Genomic DNA, 6,000 nt, shown 5'->3' on the forward strand with positions numbered 1-6,000 from the left:
CCTCTTGTAGTAGGGGCCTCAATAGTTGTCTCTCTATTCTTTTGTTGATCTTTCTTTCGAATTTAATTATTATTCAAAGCAGCACATACCTCATCGTAAGTCACTTTCTCCTTTCCATGAAGTAATGTAATGCTTAAATGATCCAATTTTTCAGGAATAGATCCTAGTAGAAGCATTGCCTTATCTTCATCTTTAAAGGTTTCATCCAGGTTCAGTAAATCAGCTATCAGCTGGTTAAAAGTATCAATATGATCATTTATACTTGTACTAGGTTTCAATTGAAGACGAAATAGTATCTTCTTCAAATAAAGTCTATTCTCATTGTTCTTCTTCATATACTTGTTTTCTAATGTCTTCAACATCTTACTTGTAGATGTCTCTTTCATGAATGGATATTTCTGCTCTCTATAAAGACATATACGGATTGTACCACAAGCTTGACGGTTGATCCTCGCTCATTATTTGTCATCCATCTTCTCTAGTTTTTCCTCCTCTAGAGTTATATCAAGATTTTCTTGATATAGGGTGTCCATCAGTTCACATTGCCACAAGCCAAAATTGTTTTGGCCATCAAATTTTTCCACATCAATTTTTACGGTTGTCACAATTGTCTTTGTTGTTGTCGATGTCATTTTCTATTGACTATAATTTACTTGGTAGATAGTTTTTCAAATAACCAAGTTTCACAAATTTATATTTAATAGCTAAAAAAAATTACTATAACCTAAGATAGTAATAAGTGCCAAAAAATGATAATATATGCACCAAGAAAATACCTAAGAAAAATTGGTGGGGACAAAGCCTCCTTAAAAACCAACCTCCTTAGATAATATTTTCCTAGACATGCACACAACCATATAAATAATTACTCACTATCCTAAACCTAGGCTCTAATACCACTTGTTGTGCAGTAGAAATATAAAACACAATTTCTATGCTATTGAACATAATAAATAATTAAGGCAGAAAAAAAATGTTGAAAAATAAAGGAAAGAAAACACAAGAATTTATGAGGTTTGATAAATATACCTACGTCCTCGACACTACTGACTACTTTTACTATCTTCAAAGAATAGTTACAAAGGAAAAATAAACTATTAAAAATCCCTAATAATAGAATTCTCTCAATACAATTGTGTTTGCCTACAATTGTTTTTGGGATGATTTTAAATCAAAATCAAGACCTCTATTTATAGCCTTTGGTAAAATACAAAATTAAAATAGGCCATGTGGGACCTAAAGAGTTAATTTTTTTTTAACAACCTCTTCATAATGTTCAATCATATCAGATGGTAGGTCATCTTGTCCAATGTTGATTGAACTTCATCAAGTTCTATCTTTCTTCCCGTAGTCATCACTATAAAAAAAAAAAAGAAAGGCTCTAACAAGGGAAAAATAATGAAAGGATGAATATACTATCGTTATAAGTGTTATTTTTATGATTTTAGTGACTGATTATTTATATCCATATTAAAGCTAAATAAAAATATACGTTTAATGATAGACTTTTTAATTTCTCACTAAAAAAAACTTATAAACTCATCATTATTTGTAGGGTTGGACTCAAACCAAGTTGACTTAATCTTAAAAGTTGGTTTAGTTATGTTCAGCTCGATTTGAACTTGAGTTACAAATTCTAGTTAGACTTGAGTAGAACTATTTTTATTTAAGCTAAATTCAAGTTATCTTTAGTTTTGACTCAATGAATTCGAACTAAGCCAAACCATTTTCTAGACTTAATTAATGGAGTAATCAAACTCAGCTGGATTTGTATCCACCCCTTAGAGATATAATATATTATAAGATACCTCATTACTTATTTTATTCCAAATTTCCGCTAACCAATCTTGAAAGTGTTCATTATGATTAAGCAAAGTTTTGCACTAATCTTTCTTTTAGGTTAATAAGCTGATCTTGATCTTCATTTCCTTATTTTTTTTAAGTTTTTATATTTGGTTGATGATGGATTGAATTTTGTGAATTATGTTACTAGAAGGTTAATTTTGATTGTGTTGTGTGATTGCAATTTATGAATTTTTTTAGTCATTAAATGTTGTGTTCCATCAATTGAAACAATTTGAGGTAATGGAGTTTATAGATTTATTAGATTTTAGGTTTTTATTTTTTTTTTCAACTATTTGATTTTTAGATAGATGAATTATTTATCTAGCTTTCCTTGAATCACTATCACTCTGAAAGTGGTCTTAGTTGAGAGTATTTGAGATTCCATGTGCGATTTGTTAGATTTCTAGTTGAACCTTGCTGCTTGCATCTTCCCAACTAGTAATATTATAAAATTTTATAATAAAGGATATTGAATTAAACCAACATGAAACATCATAGAGTCTGCTACTTTGATCAAGCCTCTTATACAAGGTGTGTTTCTTTGGACTTACACCTCTCATTCTTTATATTAATGATAAACTTTTTTTCCCATCATTAATACTTTTAACGGTAGAGATTATAACGACATGTAATGAAAAATTTTTTCTCATCGTTTAAACTCTTTAACGATAGTAAACAGATTTATAATGACTAATTTTCCTCACATTGTAGCACATTTTTTTTTGTGCATCTTGACAATCAATTCTATGTTTAGGAAGATGTACACTAGTTCAATTAGTAAAAAACTTTTTACTTTTTGGAGTGGGAAAAGTAGTATCCTTTAATTTCTTAAGGATACACCATAAATATACATTTTTTAGATATGAAACTTAGCTTGTTCAAAGTCAATTTTTTAATATAAGCCTAACTGCCCCCAAACCTTTAAATAATCTAGATTGGTTATTTGCCCAATCCATCACTCATAAGGAGTTTTGTCCACAAATTTAGATTGGACACAGTTTAATATGTAAGTCATTGTCTATAAGGCATAACCCTAGAATGACATGTATGTGTAAGTCTGTAAAACCAATCATGAACCTTACCATGTCCATTAAGGTCTAGTTCCTCCGTTTAGATATACTATTATTGTGGTGTACAAGGAGTAAGTTGAAATTCTATTCCATCTTCTTTCATGTATTCTCTGAACTTATTACTCAAAGATTCATCTCCTTGATCACTTTAAAGGATCTTCATACTTTTTCCTAGTTAATTTTACATTTCTTTCATGAATTTTTGGAATTTTTACTAGCATTCAAACTTGTTTTTCATCAAAACACATAGTTATATCTACTAAAATCATCAATAAATGTGATGAAGTAAGAGTATCTATATCTAGCTTGCATCGGCAGGAGTCCACATACATCACTATGAATTATGCCTAAAAATTCAAATATCTTTTCATTGTGTCTAGTGAAGGGTGACTTGGTTATTTTGTCTAATAGATACGATTTATATTCATCATAGGATTGCAAAACTTTATATCTTTGGAGCTTGGATATGCTATTCAAACTTATATGACTGGGTTTGTAATGCCCCAAATATATGGTGTTCAGGTCATGATGTTTAACTCATTTATCATTCATATTGAGAAATCATTATTTAAATATAAAACATACAAACAATTATTTAAATACATAAGTCTATAGAAAATATTATTTAAATTAATGGTTGTAACACCATTAACAATATTAAAATAATACTTTTTTTTGTCTAAAAGAGGCACAAAAAATAAATTTTTAGAAATTTGCAATACATAATAAAAGTTATTAAGTTTTAATATAAGCTATACGGGAAAACTTAAATAATAAACCTTTACTACTAAAACAATAACATGTGCTCTATTTCCAACAAGTAAGTCCACTTCTTCCTTAGCAAGTGATCTACTTTGCCTTAATTCCAACACATCAAAGCAAGTATGTGAACCACATCTTATGTCTATAACCTAGGATGAGGAAGAAGAGAAGTTAATCTAAAAAATGTTAATACCTAAGTTGAAGCAACTGACTTTTTCTTACTCTCTTGAAAGAATTTGTAATGTCTCTTTTAGTGGTCAGACTTACCACAAAAGAAACAGACAACTTTTCCTTTTCCCACATTACTAGTAGGTTGCGTAGAAGTCTATTATTGAGCTTTTGTCTTGGGCTTAGTCTTAGTCTTGCCTTTGTTGTTCTCTTTTTGTACTTTGGCTTTAACTATAAGTACATTCATACTTTGGCTTTCACATGTTGAGAAACTTAAGAAGGGATTTTTCCATCTCATTTATATTGTAATTCATTATGACTGTCGAATATGAATTAGGAAAAGGTTGCAAGACTAAGTATATAGCCAAGTAATTGTCCATGATATTACCCATAAGATTCTAACCTATCAATGTAACCAATTATCTTGATTACGTGTGGGTCAATATGGGCTCTTTTAACCATTCGATGCCTATACAATACATTTGACACATCATATTTCCCCAATCTTGTATGAGTACCATATATCTCGTAGAGATGAAGAATGATGCATGGTGTATCAATCTCTTCATGCTACTTTATAGATTAGGTGTCATTGACTCTAATATGAGGCACTTGACGTTGGTAGCATCATTAAGATACTTGTTATAGGCATCCTATTAATCTTTAATTGCATCGAGACTAGGATTAGAAGGTATTGCTCATTCAAGAATGTATAACTTCTTTTCTTGACATGGCTAGTATAATCCGAAGATTTCAATACTAGTTAAAAAAATTATTTCCTTTTAGCTTGTTGTCCTTTTCTAATATGGACCGTATCGAAAAATTTCTTGTTAGGGTGTTTTCATGATCTACATGTACATATAAGTAAATTAGAATCATATTTTAAATTATTATTTAAGAAGGGCTTTTGTTAAAAACACTTATTATTTCTCTCAAGTCAACAACCCTTTTCGTTGGATTTTAAAAGTTCCATTGGACTTCTTGGAGGGCTGAGATCCAATCGAATCAATTTTAACCTTCGTAGGTTAATAAACAAATCACAAAAATCCATGATCTTAAGTTTAGTAGTTTTGCTAATCAAATCATGCAACCTCAATTTTAATTCTCAATTTCAGTAGGGTCAATATTACATATCACCGTACAACGACAATTACATATCCTCACTCAGTCTTTAACATACTTAATTTAATTTCACTTTTACTTTGATGAAAAAGTTAGGCATGATAGTTAAGTTGGACTCAGTACAAACACACACTTGATTTTTCACTTGGTAAAAATATATCTTTCGCTTTGGTAAAAAGGGTTCCAATGAATAAAAGCTTAATCAAGGTGTCGTATTGGAAGGCTTCGAGTTATTTGTGACTTAATATCTATTGAGGGACTTTTTATTAACCTCTCATCAATTTTAATCTTCATGTGAGATGATTATAAAGATAAAAACTGAACATACTTTCTGAAACATAAATTAAAATGTGTTAGTACACAACCTTATCAAATGTTGAGTCCCTCGAGCCAAGAAGGGTGGATGCTCTTTATATCTTCAAGATTTCAATTATATTTCTTCTTTTAGGTTATGTTTTTAGGTATATTACATTAATCTCCTATTCAAAAATCCCAAATGACTAATAATCCTTTAAAAGAGGAAAGGAGGGGGGGAGAGGAGGGGGTAAATAGGATTATTTCTAATCAACCACAATTTCTATATTAATTACAAACATACATTCCTAAAACAAAATATGCACAAGTCCAAACTGTATACCGAACACCATGTATATCCATCCTTAGAGATAAATCAAACAATTAAAATTGAAAATAATTTTAATTATTTAATAAGTTGCCAAATTATTTTTACACCTTTAATTTATGTAGAATTGCATTCAAACCCTAAAGGTATTATCAAAATTTAAAGTTTGGTCCTTGTTTTGGTCAACTAGGTTAAAATTGCATTCTAACCCTTTGCATGGGCATATTGGCTTCATGCACAGTTGTGCATCTCATCATATTTAGATTTTGACAAAATTTAAGAAACACGCATGGGAAGGACGTCATGGTTTGTACATTTGTGAAATTTTTCTTATGCATAGGCGTACACATTTAGTGCACAACTATTCATGGTGTCACAGGAGGATTTCGTGGTCCATGAGCCATGAAATTA

The sequence above is a fragment of the Mangifera indica genome, chromosome 11 (assembly GCF_011075055.1).
Source record: "Mangifera indica cultivar Alphonso chromosome 11, CATAS_Mindica_2.1, whole genome shotgun sequence".
NCBI classification, from domain to species: domain Eukaryota; kingdom Viridiplantae; phylum Streptophyta; class Magnoliopsida; order Sapindales; family Anacardiaceae; genus Mangifera; species Mangifera indica.